The sequence below is a fragment of the Pelodiscus sinensis genome, chromosome 20 (assembly GCF_049634645.1).
Source record: "Pelodiscus sinensis isolate JC-2024 chromosome 20, ASM4963464v1, whole genome shotgun sequence".
NCBI lineage: Eukaryota > Metazoa > Chordata > Testudines > Trionychidae > Pelodiscus > Pelodiscus sinensis.
In genome coordinates, this window is record NC_134730.1 from 24,775,402 (window position 1) to 24,795,412 (window position 20,011).

General features: G+C 45.3%; 1 long non-coding RNA gene across 2 annotated transcripts in view; it reads left to right on the forward strand.

The window, feature by feature from the left end:
• Window positions 1-5,251: 5,251 nt before the first annotated feature.
• Window positions 5,252-20,011, forward strand: part of LOC142819174 (uncharacterized) — a 66,679-nt gene continuing 51,919 nt past the window's right edge. For both annotated transcript variants that reach the window (XR_012896975.1, XR_012896974.1), the window contains exons 1-2: window positions 5,252-5,371; window positions 16,797-17,018. This is a non-coding gene — a long non-coding RNA (uncharacterized LOC142819174). The remainder of the gene's footprint in view (window positions 5,372-16,796; window positions 17,019-20,011) is intronic.

Below are 20,011 nucleotides of genomic sequence, written 5' to 3' on the forward strand. Positions count from 1 at the left end.
TTAGATGAGTTTTTTTTAAAGAACCCCCCTTTTTCGAAAGAACCCTGTACACCTCATTTTTTAAAGAAAGAAAGATTATTTTGAAAAAGGGGGGCTCTTTCGAAAAAATCCCATCTGAACTGTTTTCACTTTTGAAAAAAAACCTCTTCCGATAAGACGATCGGAAGAAGATATCCAAATTAGCTCCAAATTTGCATATCTGCTCTCAACAGACTAAAGTAGTCTAGATGGATCCTATATGTTTCTATATGCTGAGATTTGAATTCTGTGGAGAAAAGGGGGGAAAGGCTATAGGGTTTTTTCCTTCCTTGGTGGTGGGTTTTGTAAGAAAACACCTGAAATATTGCCCCAAAATGCCACCATATTATTTGGAACGTACCTTGTCCAGCTCTCAAAGTATAATTCAACTCTAACTTGCAAATTTAACTAATGTTTAGTACAGGTTTAGCCTCTCTAGTCTGGCACTCTCTTGTCCAGCTGCATCCATGATCCAGCATGAGTTTAGTTAGCAGAATGTCCACTTTTCATAAGAGTGACCAAGTTTCCTTCAGTCCCATGAAGTTTGTTTACTGCCACCTGTCCTGGCTCTCTGTAATGTACCCCTAACAGTCTTCCAAGAGCCCAGCAAGAAGTGGAAGTGTTGGAAATGCTGCTAGACAATATTGACCTCCTGCAGTCTGACAAATTCTCTGGTTCAACACTGGTCAGATCCTGAGGGTGCCCAACTAGAGAGGTTTAACCTGTAGTACCATTGAACCTTGCTCTGTTTGGAACTGCCTGGTACTGCCTGTCATTTTTATGAAGGGGCATGGAGGCAGAATGATTGGCCACATGCTAATGATGGTCTGTGTTCTCTCAGCTATGAACAGAAGCGAATGTCTGTTAACGTGACTCAGCAGGATGTCACACAGTCATTAAAAGACCTCCCCAAGACAAACCCTCATCAGTATGGTAATGAATATGTGATGCAGAAACACCAGAACATTGGTTATGCGGCTCTTTTGTTTTCTAACATTCGATTAGCATCATGTCCTCTGAGCGTTCACTGTACTGAATGGCTTAATTTCCAAAACTCACCAAAAACGTATCAAAATAAGATAATGCATGACATGGGACACCTAAAAATGTGAATCCTTGTAAATGGCAACCTTTGAATAAGAAATTATGAACAAGAACGAATGGTTTGAATAACTGGAAGCTTTCTCGCCTCCCGTAGTCATTGCCCTTAACTTTATCCCAGTGTTACATAAACTTATCTGTTATATCCACAAGATGGAGCTCTAATGACACAAATGAAATTCGATTGAAATGTATTAGAACAGTGGCTCCCAACATTTTGGAGCATATGGACCCCTTTTCAATCTCTTAAAATTTCACTGAGCCCCCCTCTCTGGGGGAGAAGAGAAAAAAAAGAGAAAGAGAAAAAAAAGAGAAAATTAAGAATGGATCCTTATTTTTAAACTTTCCATGGACCCCCTGCAATACGGACCACAGGTTGGGAACCACTGTATGAGAAGAACACAAAGAAAACCAACTGTGATATGGTGCTACACACATTTTAAACATGGGGCAATTTCCAGTTATTGCCTGGTTTGTTTGGAGTTTTTTACAAAAAAGTCAGTGGTTCTTTTCTCTGCCTTCTCACTAAGGAACACAAGGTAGACTGGGAGTACCTGAGGATTCTCTTCAGTTTCCAGGGTACCTAGAAGAGAGGACCATTGATGGAGGTCTCATCACGAGTGAGAGGTCCAACTTTTTCTTCGGAGCACCAAAGCAGACTCCCAGGCCTCCATCTTGAGGTGGTGTAAGGGGTTTGTTTTAGTTTAAGCTAGCATCAAAAGAGTTGGAAGTTGGATGGTGCTTTTGTGACTTCATTCCAGGAAAGAAAAATGAAATCTTAGCAGTACTCACATTAAGGACATTGGCACAAATAACATGAGCAACAAAGTCAAAGATTAAACCAACGCATTCTCTAATATTTCCTGATTTGGTGTCTATGCATGGCAGTAGATAATACAAAATCATAGGTATGAGGGTAACACAGTTATGGTGTATGAAACACAGTATTGCTGACTGATTGGAAACTCTCTGCCTAGTTCACTAGCCTCTTTTGTCCAGTTGGGAGAGCATTAAACAAGATTGAAAGATCCCTGCTCCAATTTCAGATCTGGATAAGTCTCTGCTTTTGAGACCTTATATATAATGCTGAGGAGCAATAGAGAGAACCTTCTGATAGAGAACGAGAGCATTATGTAAGCCAAGAATAAAGGCTCAGCTTCTGAATGTTACATAATTGTCTTGAGCATCTTATGTGTAAGTAGAGATGCAAAACAGAGAAATATTTCCCTCCCCCCCCTTAAAATACCATGGGAATTTCATATCTGAAATGAGTTCTGAGATCAGAAAGCTGACAGGATCCCATAGGAATGGACCCCAAAGACCTACGGTTTAATGCTTGACCATTTTTTAAAATGTGTTTGCTTTTGTTTTGTTTTTCCCTATGTACTTCTCTACTTCCTAATTTTGGCAGGAGCTAAAGAGAAAATGTGAGGGGAGGCCGTTTTATTATGCCGTCCTCTAAACTGGCTAGAACATAATCTCACAAGAGGGAGACTGTGCTGACAAGTTGTCTAAGTTCATTCTTAGACCAAGAAGATTTGGATAAGTGGAGAGAGAATTTTTGGTTGCTTATCCAAAGTGAACATTAGTCTCTCTTGAGACCCACACCCTAAAGTATCAATGATTCTGCACTATAAAGGGTTGAATGGTCTTAAATTGATTGTCCTTGGCCAGGGACACTCCTAGACAATTGGGGTGAGACAGGAAGGCCCCCACAAAGATATTTGCAGGGGGAAATGCAATGAGAAATACTCTTGCTGCTGCAAAAAAATCATTTAAAGAAGTAACATGGGCAAAGCCCAAGCAGAAATTCCAACTAGAGGCTCCCTCCTCAGCCCTAAGGACGTGGCTGGTACACAAACTCAGCACATCATGTAGGCCATGCATGAAGAAGCCCCATTTCATCCCGGCTCTCTCAGCCAGGGTGGTCGTCTGTGTGGAAAGCCTAAAGCAAACAAAGGCAAGCTACGACCAGATGTGGGTAGGCTTTCAGGTTCACTTGGTGTTCCAGGCGTAGGCAGCACATGCACGCCCGCCTGTGCTTTCTGCTCCGAGAAATGGGGGATGGGCAGGAGGGGGGAGGATAAAGCCTAGTGACCAGACCACACCTCTTGCAAACCTTTCCCTCCACAAGGCTGCAACACCGGAACCATCTGAGCAAATATAGGCCCTACTCAAAACCTCAGCAACTGCTGATCCGTCAAGGCTATGCTAAACAAACTCTGCTGAACAATTTATAACTTGACCCCACATGATGCCTGGGCTCCGTAAATGGAGTCTCTGAAAGGCCTTTTCATGCCAGATACACAGGGCTAAATTAGCCAAATCTATAGCCCACCCGCGTCACCCCTCTTTTCATTCTTCTGTGAGAGGTGATCCCTGCGGCATACTGGTTTTCAGAAGCCAGTGGGTGCAAGCCATTTCTCCTTTCCTATTTTTGACAGCATGCACCTTCCTATTGCCCAGCACAAGAAAGCTTGATTTTCTTACAATTAAAATGTGAGCCTCTGAGAGAACGCGTGCTCCTGTGGCACCTTAGCGCATGTCTACAATGGGAAATTATTTCAAAATAATTAACTTTGAAATAATAACTTCTGAAGGAACTACAGTAGACGACCAATAATCCGGCACCTTTGGGACCTAAGTGCTGCTAGATTATCGGATATGACAGAGTACCAGGAGGTACGACAAAGGGGCTTACTCCCAACCTAATCCCCCTCCGCCCACCTTATGGTCAGGTCCCAGAGCCGCCGGTACAGCCACGAATCTCCCTCCAGGCTCTGGGCCACGTTGCTGAGCGACCGGCTTTTCAACGAGCTGGCTGGGATGCCGTATGCAACCCCGTCCCTCTCTCCTCCCCTTCTCTTTCCCAGAGTCAAACACCTCCCCTCCCTCCTGTCACCCAATCCCCCTTCTCCATCAACCTTGTGTCCAAGTCCAGAAGCAGCTGCCTGTGTTCAGCGGCTGGCTGCTAGCACGTGCAGGATGTGTGCACTGGGGACCATGAATGGAACAGCGCGTGTGTCAGTGCCCCGGCCGTGAGAGCCTCTGACCTGAGCAGTTCTGGGTTCCAGTTGATGCCGGACTATCAGGAGTGCCAGACAACTGGATGCCAGACTATTGGGCTACGTCTACACTGGCAGGATTTTCTGGAAATGCTTTTAACGGAAAAGTTTTCCGTTAAAAGCATTTTCAGAAAAGCACGTCTAGATTGGCAGGATGCTTTTCCGGAAGAGCACTTTTTCTGGAAAAGTGTCCGTGGCCAATCTAGAAACGCTTTTCCACAAAAAAGCCCCGATCGTCATTTTCGTGATCGGGGCTTTCTTGCAGAAAACACTACTGTGTGGTCTACACTGGCCCTTTTCCGGAACAGTTTTCCGGAAAAAGACTTTTGCCCGAACGGGAGCAGCATAGTTTTTCCGGAAAAGCACTGATGATTTTACATTAGATCGTCAGTGCTTTTCCGGAAATTCAAGCGGCCAGTGTAGACAGCTGGCAAGTTTTTCCGGAAAAGCGGCTGATTTTCCGGAATAACTTGCCAGTGTAGACACAGTCTTGGAGTTTTCCTGTATTTTGAAATAAGCTTATTCCTTGAGGAAAGAAGAAGTACAGATTTAAAAATAACCAGCCTGTTATTTCAAATTAACTGGCTAGGTATTGTGGATGTACCACTTATTTTGAAAGAAAGGGGGTTATTTTGAAATAATTCCCTAATGTAGACCAAGACTTCGGCTACGTCTACACTGTGACGCTATTTCGGGATACCAGAGCCCGTTATCTCAGGCTTGCTATTCCAACGTCCCTGTAAACCTAATTCCACGAGGAGTAAGGGACGTTTTGGAACCGCGAGTTATTTCGGAATTTGGCACGGTGGAGACAAAATAAGCTATTTTGAAACAAAATTGAAATAAGATACCCGATTTGCATACCTTATTTCGAACTACGGTGAAGTGTAGACATAGAGATAGGGACTCACCAGAATATACAGAATCATGAGCATTTGTGGACAAAACCCACTTCATCTGAAGAATTAGAGTGGATGTCACTTTGTGATGTCAGTCTTCTGATGTCATTCTTCTTAAGCAAGTGACATGACAACATAATGTGCTGACACTGATGGGGAATTCTAGATAATTCCACAGGTTATGTGGCTTGTCTGGAGCACTTACTGTCATGGCTCCTGGATCCTGTTCCTGTTGTGTGTCGTTGGGCAAGTTCTGTTCTTCTGTGCCTCAGTTTCTCTCTGTGAAAGGTTAGGTTATAGCTTTATGATCTGTTTTGAGTAAGGTGTGGTGAATCCATAGAACAAACAATAGTGAAGAAGACTAAAACTCATTATGTTGAAGGATAATATGAGGGGGGAAAACCCACCATTCTTGAGAAAATCTGAATGACAGCTGGCCTGTGTATTGCAGACAGCATCTCTGTTTTAATGTCACATGATGCAATTTTGCGTGCACAATTTATCTCCTGAGACTTTGAAAGGAGAATCCAGGATGAGAGTTCCAGATAGAACATTTGGCATACGGAGACAGTTAGATAGATGAGCTAATTATATGGGTTTTAAAGTTTTGGGGCGACTCATCTGTTGTGTCCCTCCAGCATGCAGGACATCAATATATTGTAAAAAAACAGGCATTATGGTTCTTTTGATAAACAGGGCAGCTTCTTATCTACTCTGCTACTCTGGTGTGCCTACACTGCATTTTTGTACTGTGGGTGGACGGATACTGCTGAAGTTTACACATACACACAAAGAATGTTGCAGGAATTAGCACCTTAGAGTCAGTCTAAGTATGCCCAGTGGCTCCTGGTGGGTTTGCATGCTGGCAGTTAGTCTGAACTGCCCATCTGACTCCCCAGCTACATTGCTATACTTCATATGCTAGCACTTCTCAAATTGTCATATCACTACCTACTCGAGCTGGGAAGCACGCTCTCAGCTGTAGCTAGGTGTACCCTTCGAGGTAGAGCTGACCAGAGGGTGACAATTCCAATTTATGGCAACTTTTGAGGTTTCAGAATTTGTTTTTATTCCATGCTGGAATGAAAGCAAAACCTGTCAAACATTTTGTTTGTGAAAACTGCCCGAATTTGAGTTAGTTCTGCCCCAGAGTGTTAGAATGTCCATTTTCTAATGAAAAATTGGAGGTTTTAGGTTCATGACTAGGCATGGGAGAATTTGATTTTTATCTTTTTATCATTTCAAAGCATAATCCCAATGTTATGTTAAAGTGTTTTTTAATAGTGATTTATGTTTAGACGGTTTTGCAGAATTACAACATTTAAACATTTTTATTTTTATTTTTTTGATGGGAGCTTTTGGGCAGGGTTTCAATCATAATTATTTTATGACAGTTGAAGTTGAGGTTGAAAAAAGTTAAAGTTTTGTAGCCTTTTAAAACAGAAATGGTCAGGCACACATGTCAAAATATACAAAGTAAATATCCTTCAAGCAAGCAAGCAGTATTTTTCTGACTTGGCCTAACTAAAACATTTTGATGAATATTTATGGAAATAGTTTTCATCAGTATGTGTGTACTATGAAATCAACGTTTACTAACATTTGCTGATAAAAATCGAAAATATCCCGAGTTAGATAAATACCTCATTTATATCTAAATGATGGTGAAGAGAAGGTGCTTAGAATGTTAGTGTAACCACAAGCCCACAATACATACTTTCAGATAAGGCTTTGATCTCAAAGCTCAGATCAGCTTCACTGAGAGATTTGTTCTGGGTTTGTGAACTTTTTGAACAAACCTGGATCCAGTTAGCAGCACATCTGCATGATTCATGGTTTGACAAGAAGAATATTGTGAAGCTCAGGGATGTTCAGAGTCAGGATTGTAGAGACAGAGGTTAACTGCAATCACTGGGGTTCTGTCTAGACTACAGGGTTTTGTCAACAAAAGTGGCCTTTTATCGACAAAACTATACCTGTGTCTACACTACTGCTGAGTTCTGTCAACATAACATCGACAGAAGTTGGCAGTTTTGTCGACGGTGGTAAACCTCATTCTACGAGGAATAACACCTTTTGTCGACAGAGTTCGGTCGACAGAAGGTGTTATTGCAACTACACTGTCCTTTCCATCTACACTCGCATGTCGACAAAGTGGCTTGCTTTGTTGACAGAACTGGATGTAGTCTAGACACTCTTTGTCGACAGAAGCTTTGTCAACAGTATCTGTTGACAAAGCCTCTGTCGACAAAAGCCTGTAGTCTAGACGTACCCTGGATGTGGATTCCACCATCCCCACCAGTCTTTGGTTCAATCCCATCTTATTTCAAAACTAGAGCTGGTCCACATGGAGTGAGGGCAAGAATTAATGTTTTGCAAAAAATATATATATATTTCCCATTGAGGCAAGCATTTCTATTCAGAAACGGCATGTTGCATTTTGAAAGAGTTCAACCTTTGTCAGTCAGAGCCATGCCAGCATTGCATTTGAGTAGCTCTTGGATGCTGCACTGGGTGAAACCCGACGGCTTGTTTTGTGTTGTTACAGTTCTGGGCTTCACTTGAAATCAAACCGAATCAGATTATGAGCCTGGCAAGAGGGCCAACACCGATCAAAACTGCTGAGTTTCTTAGAAGTCTACTTCTGAGTCACCAGTGAGTCTCTTATCCACACACAACTAACAGGTTTAGTTCTGTCCAAACCACAGCACAAAAGACAGTTCTCAGTGAATTAAGAACAGAAGCATAACCTGGCTTCAGTTGACGTGCTAAGTAGAAAGTCCCTGCACAGACTGCAGTTAAGTAGCAAGATTGCCATTTCATGCCCATATAGGGTGTGTCCACATGGCTCCATCCATGGAGCCATGTAGATTAGGCTGATTGGCAAAGGAAAATGAAGCCGTGATTTAAATAATCGCGGTTTCATTTAAATTTAAATGGCTGCTGCTAGTCTGGATGCTCCTGCGCCAACCTGAAAGCCTTTTATCGACCTCCCCATTATGCCTCATTGGATGAGGTTTACAGGGGAGGTCGATAAAGGGCTTTCATGTCGGCAGGGGAGCGTCCAGACTAGCGCGCAGAGCCAACAAACAGCTGATTAGCTGTTTGTCGGCTCAGCGTGGCAGCCATTTAAATTTAAATGAAGCCGCGATTATTTAAATCACGGCTTCATTTCCCTTTGCCAAACAAACAAATCTACATGGCTCCATTGACGGAGCCATGTAGTTTAGACGTACCCATAGATAAAAGGCAAATAATTTAACAGGCCAGCTCTACATGAAACTAGTGATAATAGTTGATGCACAGGCTACTGGATGGATCTTTGCAAAAACCTACTTGCTGGGACAGAGCAGGGTAATTTGTCACCTAGAGCTTGGTCCCCAATGCTTGTTGCCGAGCGAAGTGGAGCCAGAGGATTAGTTGGTCTCGGCTTTGTTTCTGCCAAGACAACGATGTAAACAGGGACTCAAACACCTGCAGCATTCAAGGGGAGAAGAAGAGACGAGGCTGGAAAAAATAGGTCTTTTAAACAGCCACTATCTATCCGCTTTGGAGACAATACTAATTTATGCCACATCCTGTCTACTGCTCAGTAAGCTATACATCTGCTGTATTTCCTCCATAAATGTCTTGTAAGACCTGGACTGAATGGCAGTGACAGATAGTGTCGAATGTCAGGGACATCAGAATTTCAGCACAGGATGTTCCATTGGCATCTGATGGGAAGGAAGGTTTTGTGTCTAGTGTAAAAGGCGGGGGCTGTATAGGACTCTATTCAGTTCCAAGGCCAGCTATTAACTTTTTCTAGATGAAACCTATTTGTACTGGAATGTCATCAGGGATATGATGTGATGTGAATTAGTGTTGTCTCAAAAGAGGGTAGAGGCAGACCTTTGAGCTCCTGACATGGATGATGCTATAAAATAGGAAATATTTTGATTATTATTGACATGTAGCTCTTTATAAAGCACTGTGTTCTGACAGCAAAGCTCGGATGGCAGCCAAAGCCATCACACTCAAAGAAGCTGCTGTCAGGAATGGTGTTGCCTCCTTGTATAAACACTTGCATGACCTCACTGACAAGAAAGGTCATTCACTCAGTGTGGTCTTCTCCAGTTCTGGCCAGTTAATCAATGTGGAAGCGGAGTGTGTGGCATATTGGTGTGACCATTTCAGCCAGCTGCTCCAATGCACCGCTGATTTCTTTGGATGTTGATACTAAAGCTGCTGCTGAGTTGACCCACACTGCAGATATGTTTCTCAATATGCTCTAAAATGTCTCACACTGAGTAGAGTGAGAAAGCTCCCCCCTTTCTGGGATTAGATTTGATTAACCGAGAAGCATAACAGCCGCATAACAAAGTTCAGCTCAAATTTTCTCCCCGGTCTTGGCTGTTCCTGAGGTTGCTCCTCAGGACTGCGCTCAGCCCACATGCTAGATCCTCTCTCTCTAACCACACTCCCACCTATCTGGAATGATGAACTACCTGCCTCAGAAAGTCAGCAGAAGCCATGTCAGCTCAGCCATTGTGTGTGTGGTGGAGAGTTCCAGGCGGACACTGACAAATTATTACAATTTGCTGACAAATGTGTTACCCAAGAACATATGTGGCTGTCAAGTTTTGAAATTAATGAAAAAAGAAGGAGAAATTATAGTCAATAAAATAGATGTTTGGTGGTTACCACAAAGGGAGCAATGAGGGTCTTAAATATGAAAAAGCAGGAGGCCTCCTTGGGTGTCAACTGTTCCTTGTTTGGAAATGGGGAAGAGGGTGTGACCTGCTGTGAATTAATCTGCCATAAAGCATTCTCTAACATCCAAAATGAAAATCGGAAGCAGATGAATTGGATTCTGTCTTTTCACTGTACGCAAGGATGACATACAACTGAATCTCTACCTCAGCGTATCACTGCAGCCAAGGAGACGGACATCTACCTTCCCACCTGAAAGAATGTGACACAATATGAACCCTTGCAGGAAATATGTATGACAAAGGGACACTACGCATGCCAATAAATTAACCACTTCAGCTGGCTGATTTCTAAATTGAGTTAAAAAAGCAGGGAGAAAATCATACAGTATCTTAACTGCAAAGAGAACCAGGCCTTGGCACTCTGAGGCTTCATCCACAGTGCCGGTTCTGCTGGCAGTGAGTATGCAAATGAGGTGTGGGTTAGCATATCACCATGTCTCATTTGCATAATTTATGCACGTTTTTGTGCAAAGACGCATAAAAGAGAGGCATAAGGATCTTGCAGAAAACAGAGTTTTTGCACACAGAAAAAGTCCACACTACTTTTTTCCCCACAAAAATGGCGTGCGTACATGATGCAAATGAGGTGTGGCAATATGCTAATCTGTGCCTCCTTTGCATACTCACTGCTGGCAAAACCAGCAGCGTAGATGAAGCCTGATAGTTCTGACTCAAATTACACAGACATAATGGCGGGGATGTCAGTGGATTTATTCCTGACGTGCCTTTCTTCTTTTTACACACTGAAACAGCCCAACGGTGATTGTGTATACACAAGGTCTTCTGGTGGGGTATATTAGCAAATTCCTTATCATTATTCTATGATAAGGTCTTCTGGTGGGGTATATTAGCAAATTCCCTTGGAGGTGCAGTGCTTGATCCCAGTTGCCCATGAACTACAAGTTGATGAGAGGAAGAAAGGATTGAAGCTTGAAAATATAGCGGATTGTTTAGAGTTTCCATTAATTTCCATGGATACCAACAAGAAAATGACCATAAAACTGGGTCGTTCTTTGACACAATTCCAACATACTTCAGTTTCATCATGGTCAAAATCTATCTTCCCACCTGCTTTTAGGAAGACGCTGCTATTATACTAGTAGCCGTGAATGTTCTTATAGGGAAAATCTCAAGAGTCACAATGGTCCTTGGCTAAGAAATGACAGGTAGTGATGAAGAGACAATTATTCTTCTTTTATACTTTTTGTTATGCTTCAGCATGTGGTATTAGCATGTGTTTCTTGCCCCCGACCCTCCTGCCCCCCAAAATAAAACAACCCAGAAAGTGTGGTATGGGAGATGAAGGAAGAGAAGGCCTCCCTGAAAGAAGCAGGGGGAGCATAAAACTGTCAGCTGTGTGTGAGCTGAAATTCCCACGACCTCTGGGCTGAACATTGTAAATAGACTTGGCACCAAATTCTTGCCTCGGGAAAACAGAGTGGGGGCAGGGCGGGGAAACAAACAAATAAATAAGTAAAACCCTCAGCTGAACCCTGCGCCAGGCTCTTCACACAAATGCGGTGGCATCTTTTCTCTTCTGACCCTGTGATCAATCCAAAGCGTTTTTGGATTTATGGGCTCCCTATTCCTGTACCTCCTCTGAACGGGGAGCAGAGCATGCAGGCTGCAGGAGGCTGAGGGAGATGGTGGAGAGGTTAGTCTGTAATTTACTCCCACTGTATGACCACAAAGAGGTGTAAAAGAGCCTCCATGTAAAGAGGAATTTCGCCTACTTCGGGAATCCTGCAAAGAGCTCACGCTGTTGTTTTCGGAACAATACGACATTATTATAATTACAGGCCTTGGTAAGCCATAAATGCCTGGCATGCCCTCCCCTCCCCCGCCCCACGGTTGCTTGCAGCCACCACTGTTAATGTGCTACATTCTTATGCGCACCAAGGAACAGGCTGAATTATGCAAGTGACCCATTTCCCCGTCACTCGCAATTACACACCAATATTACTGACATCAGTGTGCACAGGCGGAGCAGCCCAGCACAAGCAGAGCACTTTGGGGGAGTGACACAGACCCTCCGGCATAAGCCAGGGTGGAACAAAATCTGGCCCACAAGTGTCCCCCAAGTTGGAGCGTGCTCAGAGCCAGCCTACTATTCTGCTAGTTCCCGTCCCATCCGTATCACTCTGGCCCCACCTGACAGCCCCACTCAGACTACAACATGCAAGAATATGGTACCACATGCTACGAGACAGAGGGGCTCTGGTCCCCCCTCTAGAAGTTGCGCCACACATATTGCCCCAGGAAGGGGAAGTTCATTGCTTCAGGGCTTTCGAGGTATGTCCACGCTGCAATAAAATAGTGTCCCAGCCCAAGTCAACCAGGCTGACCAGGGTGGGGAGGGAGGAAGCGGACAAGTGCCCTTCGGCTTGGTGATACAAAAGGGCACAGAGCTCCCATCTGCAAGAGGTCTGGGATCTTTAAACCACTGCCGTGTGGCATGCTCCAGACCTCGCTGAGGGCTGACCGGGAGAGGTGCCGTGTGTAGCCTCAGCCCTGCCCCTTATGTCTGAGGCCCCACTCCATCCTGGCTTCTGGAACTGGCCCCCTTCTGCCACCACCCTCCACCTTGCCCAGCGGTCCAGCCAGCCTGCCAGCCCCAGTGAAGTCAACTGACTCGGGTTTCTTCTGCAGGGCTAAAAACACGAGTGGAGATGCTCCGGTGGGAGCCCAGGCTCCGAAACCCAGCAAAGGGAGAGGGGCTTAGGGCTTAAGCCCAAATGTCTACACTCTGTTGAGCCTTATGATCCACATTCCATGGGGCCAGGCCTGTTGAAGAGGGGAGGGGGGCAAAGGAGGCAGTTGCTCAAAGGGGCTTATGGGGCACGGCGGCTACTACGGCAGTGGTCTGAGCTCCAGGCCCTTTAAATCACCACTGGAGCCTCGGGTGGCGCGTCACAGAACCCTAGGCGGGTGCGCTCTGGGCAGCACTTGGAGGCGGAAGGCTGCAGCCCAGGCATCACTGAGGACTGGCTGCCCTGCCCCTACCTCTTCCCCCCAAAGCACTGCCCCTTACAGGAGCACAGAGCTTGTCCATCCCTCCCCCCTTGTCCAGGGGCCTGGCTCGTCTGTCAGCTCGCCAGCCTGAGGCTATCAAGCCTGGGACTTGCTCTGAGGTCTTTTTTGTTTGTTTGTTTTGCTGTGTAGGCACCTTCTGTTGCTATGAGCCGAGGATGCGGTGAAGGCTCGATCTTTAACAGGGTTCAAAAAAGAGCTAGATAGATTCACGGAGATTAGGTCCGTCAATGGCATTGGCCACTGTTGGCATTATATAGTGTGAAAAGTAGGGAGGTTCCCGATGGGCCCTCACTGAAACATTTTCCTTTGCTTTCGGTGGTGGGATACATCCTTTCCTCCCAAAGTCCATTCAGTAAAGATCTAGCCTTCACCGCATCCTATGGCAAGGAGTTCCACAGGTTGACTGTGCGCTGAGTGAAGAAAAAAAATACCCTCTGGCAATATGTAAAAGAGCTCAGAACATGTCAGTGAATTGGATCCATGATGTTTATGAGGCTGTACCTATAAAACATTAGACCCTCCCCAGGTTTCTGTCTTTGTACTGGACCAACTTCTGTTGATGAAAGAGATCAACTTTTGATGTTACGCTCCAGAGCTTGTCACTCTCACCAACAGAAGCTGGTCCCATAAAAGCTATTACCTCACCTTCCTTGTCTCTCTCCTGTCCTGCGATCACCTCACCTAGGATCACAGTGCATATCTGTAAGGCAGGGTCTCTGGGATTCCCAGATTTACTTGCTTTTAGGATGAACACTAAGCCTAGCCTAAAGCTGTGTTTATGGACAAAAGGTGCTGAGGTCTTCTCCCTGCATGATAACTGTAGCAGATGCAAGTATGTTGCCTGGAAATGCAAAGCTGATTAAAAAAAATAGCCCACAATGTCTTTGATGGCAAAGCTGTGTCCTGAATACCAACAGAGGCACTCAGCCCCTCAGTTTGATGCTGATTTGCATCACCGGGGTGGGGGGTGGGGATGTTTCTACCATTCAGGGCATAATGAAAAGCCAATCAGCCGCTTTTTAAGGCGCTTGTGAATTTCACAGTACCACGGAGCTGCCCACCTTTTATTTACTGTAAGGGCTGAGGTTTCCATTGGCGGCCTGATTGTGCATCTCCACACAATGAAAACATTGGCTCTTCCTGATTCAGACAAAGCAATGCAGGCATTCCCTTTCGGCTGCCTGGAAGCTGGGTTCAGCTGGTTGCCAAACCATAGAAGCATCTGCTTCTGCCATCCAATCCGCCACTTTTCCCTCGAGGCCTCATATCCAGACATTGTCATTTCAACACGAGGCGCTAGAAGTATTTATTAATCAACCTTTTGCTGAACGGAAGTCTGGTGGCCCTTTCTTAAAACAATCTAACCCCCTCCCCCGCCATCCCTAACACCACACAAAAGAACATTCCCCCCACCGCTCAGTTTGACAGAACTGGGAAGAGCTGAATGGTGCTTCTCTTTAACTGCTGGGTGTTTTGCATGCCTGTATCAGAAAGTTGGACATTCCCCATTGTTTTGGAAACATTCTGTGATGGATCACATTTTAATTGGCATTGAGGGTTACAGAGAAAAGGGGTACCATGGGAAGTTATTAGAATAACAACACCGCACACCTGCAAAAGTATTGAAACTTCATGGCAGGCATATTAACTGGCCCCCAAAGGGTTTCCCCCCCCCTTCGATGCAAGTTCCTCAATAATAGAGCTCAACACACCATGCCTTTTGATGTTTCTTTTTTACCTTTCACTTCTAGTAAAAATGCAAGCTTTGATTCATTGTATTTTACAATCCCAGCTTGTATTAACAATATCTAGCTCTTATACCACACTGTTCACCTGCATATCTCAAAGCACATTATAGAAGAGGCAAGCATTCTTATTTCTATTTTACAAATGGGGAAATTGAGGCATAGAGTGGGAAGTGAGTTGCCTGAGGTTTGGAATGGTTACTCTGAAATAGCTTATTTTAAAATAGCATGTCTACACTGCAGGGAAGCCTCAAAATTAATCCGAGGCAGGCTTCCCTAATGTAAACGTACTGTCTCAATTTAGAGCCTGAGGAGGAATAACTCAGAATAATAGTCTTTTGAGGGGCTATTTTGAAATAGCAGAAGTGGAGTGTCTACATCGCACCTATTCTGAAATAACTATTTTGGAATAGGTGTTATTCTTCGTAGAATGAGGTTTACAGAAGTCAGAATAAGCCTTCCGTTATTTCAAAATTATTTCAAAATAACGGAATTGCTGTGTAGACGCTCCTATAGTTATTTCAGAATAACAGCCTTTATTCTGAAATAACTTTGCTGTGTAGACACAGCCTTAATGGCCAAGTGACAGAAAAGAAGTTGGAACCTAGAGCTCTTAATTTGCAATATAATACGCCATCCACTGGATCAGATTAAGAGCTGGTCAGAAAGGGTACGTCTGCACAGCAGCATTATTTTGGAATAATGTTCCTTATTCCAGTATAACATTATGAGCATCTACACATCAATTCTGTTATTTTGAAATACATTTGAAATAATGGAAGGCTTATTCTGACTTCTGTAAACCTCATTCCATGAGGAATAACACCTATTCCAAAATAGCTATTTAGGAATAGCCGTTACAGGCTGGGGACCAACCAGCTAAGTAGTAGTTCTGCAGAAAAGGACCTGGGGATTACAGTGGATGAGAAACTGGATATGAGTCAACAGTGTGCCCTTGTACCCAAGAAGGCTAATGGCATATTAGGTTGCATTAGGAGGAGCATTGCCAGCAGATCCAGAGATGTGATTATTCCCCTTTATTTGGCTCTGGTGAGGCCACATCTGGAGTATTGTGTCCAGTTCTGGGCCCCCCACTACAAAAAGGATGTGGACGCATTGGAGAGGGTCCAGTGGAGAGCAACCAAAATGATTAGGGGGCTGGAGCACATGACCTACAAGGAGAGGCTGAGGGAGTTGGGTTTGTTTAGTCTGCAGAAGCGAAGAGTGAGGGGGGATTTGATAGCAGCCTTCAACTTCCTGAAGGGAGGTTCCAAACAGGCTGGAGAGAGGCTGTTCTCAGTAGTGATGGATGCAGAACAAAGAACAATGGTCTCAAGTTGCGGTGGGAGAGGTCCAGGCTGGATATTAGGAAAAACTATTTCCCTAGGAGGGTGGTGAACCACTGGAATGGGTTACCTAGGGAAATAGTGGAGTCTCCATCTCTGGAGATTTTTAAGTCTCAGCTTGACAAAACCCTGGCTGGGTTGATTTAGTTGGGATTGGTCCTGCCTAGGGCAGGGGGCTGGACTTGATGACCTTCTGAGGTCTCTTCCAGCTCTAGGGTTCTATGATTCTATAAGTTCTATGATTCTATGAGTAGCGTGGACAATCCACTGCTGCTGTTTTGAAATAGCTCCTCCCCAGTGCTATTGAAAGTAATTACTCCTCAGTGCCTCCTGGGGCTCTAAATGGAGGTAGCATGTCCGCATTAGGGGAGTCTGCCTCAGACTAATTTTGAGGATTCCCTGTAGTGTAGACGCAATAATTCGAAATAAGCTATTTAGGAGTATTTCTTCTGGAATAGTTTATTCTGAAATAATCGTGCTGTGTAGATGTAGCCAAACTGTCCTCCCCCTCCTTCCCCATGGAAAGTGTTGCCAGTTTATCCCAAAACCAAAAACCTGAAAAGTTTTCTGCTGAAAACACCTCCAAATTGTGGTTTTCAGTGACATGTCAAAAAGTTTTCAAGGAAAACAAACACTTTCTGGAAAATATTAGTTAGTTGAAAGCCCAATTTTTCCCTAAGGGGGGAAAAAGTTTAGAAGGAAAATTTTCAACCACCCTAATTCAAAGTTGCACTTCAATCAATAAAGAACTTCCATTTCGGCTTGGAAGCATAGATACTTCTATACGTTTCCATTCTATTAACCCCTAATACTTCACTCTTCCTCATTTTCCCAGGACTGTTGTGAGTCCAATACTGTTTATACAGAACTACACAAAAGCAGTGTCCAGACTACAGCAGCTGAAGAAGCACTTCTGTAAACCAGCTGTTGGCTTTCTGACCACTATCATCTCTACCCACCTATACAAGTCCACAGGACATGATGGTCAAATTACTCGGTCTTCCTTATCTGCCCTACAGTTCCCATCTTGGAAAAGCCTCAGTGGTAGCAACAGCGGGTAATCTATCTATTCTATCTGTCTATCTGTGAGTCTGTTTGTTCAAGAACGTCTCCTAAACGGTCAGAAGCAGGGCCACCACATTTGGTAGGCAGCTTCCTCTTCTCCTAACTCAAAGTAAGTTCAGGGTTTGGCTGTGCCCAGACAACCAGAAGCCCCAGGAAAAGGACTGTTTTCCATACCATGCAGAGAGGGGCTGCTGTCTGGAGGGACGTGATACTGAGAGTGTCCACGGGGGGCAGCTGTACCAGTGAGTGGCCAGCAGAGCTGGGGTTCCACCATCTTGCCTGCCAGCACACCAAGTAGCTCTCCCCCTCCCTTCCCCCCACTCCAAACCCTTCCTCCCCTGTTCCAGTCCTTGGCCACAGTGCTGTGTGTGGGGAAAGTCCCCTGGCAGCTGGGGGTGGTGGTTTGGTGGGAGAAATGATGGCCCTGATGGCTGGGGGGGCAGGGAGAACAGAAAAGGCCTCTGGCAGGTGGTGAGGGGCTTGGGGTTACCAGGTGTCTGGTATTCAACCGGACAGTCTGGTTCTTGGGCCCTCTGTCCGGTTAGAAAAAAAATTCTGAAAATGCCGGACATGAGCAACGGTATTTTCTGGTTTTCTGGCTGGGCGCCCGAGGGAAGCCTGGCGGGGGGAGTGGCTGGGAGGGGGCGCGATTGGCGCTGGGAGCCTCTGGTTGCATCTGACATAGGAGTGAGGCCTTGGGGAGGAGGAGAAGCCCCGTCCGTGCTTCTGAGTGCTAGTCAAGCACGTTGTGGAGCCATAGCTGGACTCGCTCGCGCTTCGCCAGGACCGTGTGCGGGACAGGCAGTGCCCTGAGATCTGCATGTGACTGGGTCAGTCCCGTTCCCCGATGGCCGATTCTCTCCCCCCCACCAGCCCCGCTCCCTCGATCCCTCCTGACCAGCCCTGCTCCCCCCAACGTCCCCCGACTAGCCCTGCTTCCTACTGGCCACCCCCCCCCGATCTCCCCTGGCCAGCCCCAGTGCCCCCATCTCCCCCCGTCAGCCCTGCTTCCCATCCCCCCCCTACTCCCAGCCAGCCCTGCTTCCCTCCCAGCTGGTCCCCCCCATCAAGTGTGTCCAGTATTTGTTTTCTGAAGCTACCTGGTAACCCTAGAGGGGCTGAGGTGAGAGAAAACCCTCGTGCCAGATGGGACACCCCCAACCCCACCCTGAGCCCTTCCTCGCTCTCCAACCATCATTTGCACACACCCCTGCCCCCAGCCTCCTGCACTCCCTGCCCCCCACATTCCCAAAGCCCTGCCCTGAATCCTGCACCCCCCACACTGACAGCCCCTGCCCTGAAGGACCCGGACAACACCAGGTAAGTCTGCTAGTTTTAACATTAAAAAGAGGCTGATGTCAAGAATTCATTTCTCAGTTTCACCAATATAGTTTGTGACTGCGTTGGAAGTAATTTACATTTGCACTGCTGGAACTAAGAGCAAAAATGTAGCCATAAGCTTTTAGATACTGTATTCTGTGAGGGTCCAGTGAGATTTCAAGTACCTTCAATTCCAATTGGATTTGAGGATGCTGAGCAAATGACAGAAAGTACTCTGTTTTACCTGGGCAGTCTTACTTATCAATAAGGCCCTTTGTTTCCAATTTTTTATTTTGTTTAAATTAAAATTAAATTATTATTTTTTTGATAAAATTAAATAATTATCAAAACAGGTTGAAAATCCACGCAACAGACGAAAACGGTTTTCTGAGTAAATATCAGAGTTAATATTGGGTAGTGGGAGGAGAGAAAAAGAGCAACATACAGCACAAAGTAAAAGTTTATCATTGATTAAACCATTTTATCTAATCCCCACTACAAAAGTGAATAAGGAAGAGTTATTTAATATATGGAGTTACATCATCTCATAGAACTGGAAGGGACCTTGAGAGGTCTTTGAGTACAGCCCCCTGCCCTCACAGCAGGACCAAGTACCATCCCTGACAGATTTACCCCAGATCTGTAAATGGCCCCCTTAAGGATGGAGCTCAGAACTGTGGGTTTAGAAGGCCAATGCTCAAACCACTGAGTTATCCCTCCCCCCTATAATGTACGAACTAAAAGGGGTCATCAAATGGAAATCATACCTAGCAGGTTTAGAACACACAAAAGGAAGTTTTTCTTCACTCAATGCACAGTTAACCTGTGGAACTCCTTGCCAGAGGATGCTGTGAAGGCCAGGACTTTAAAAGGATTCAAAAAAGAACTAGATACATTCATGGAGGTTAGACCCATCAATACTTATTAGCCAGAATGGATGGGAATGATGTCCCTAGCCTCTATTTGTCAGAGGAGAGGGATCACTTGATGATTACCTGTTCTGTTCATTCCCTCTGGGGCATCTGGCATTGGCCATTGCTGGAAGACAGGATACAGTCCGGATGGACCTTTGGTCTGACCCAGTATGGCCGTTCTTATGTTTTAAAGCACAATTCATGGCTGGTGACTTGCTCAGTTACGTTTGACATACGGGGCTTCAGTGCAAATTCTAAAGGTCTTGGGAGCCCTAGGATTGCAACTGTGTTTTCCAAGTATCATGTCCCAAGCATGTTCTTCTATGGTGGCTCATGCCAGTTTGGCTGTGTGATGCCAAAGGGAGTTGGGGTAAGGTCTGAATTGTCGGCAAAAACAAATAAATCGCCCAACATCTGTGCTCTGTGCTGCACTGAGAGTCCCGCAAGAAGAGGAGTAGGAAAGTTTAGGCTTCCTGTTACATGGAAGAGCCCAGCAACCTGAGAAACCATCTATGCATTCATTCTCAAATGCAGGTTTCCAGCCCTTGGCCTTTTGGGGGGCCTGGAAAGGTAGACTCACAGGAGGGGCATTTGCCACTGGTTATCTACTAGTCCTGGTCTGGGGACTATCTGCTAGTCCCTACACTAGGGAGTTGTTTCAAAATAACCCCCCCCCCCCTATTTCGAAACAATAAGCAGAGCATCCACACTGGTTATTTCGAAATCTGTACTCCTGCTTTCCTCGGGGAAT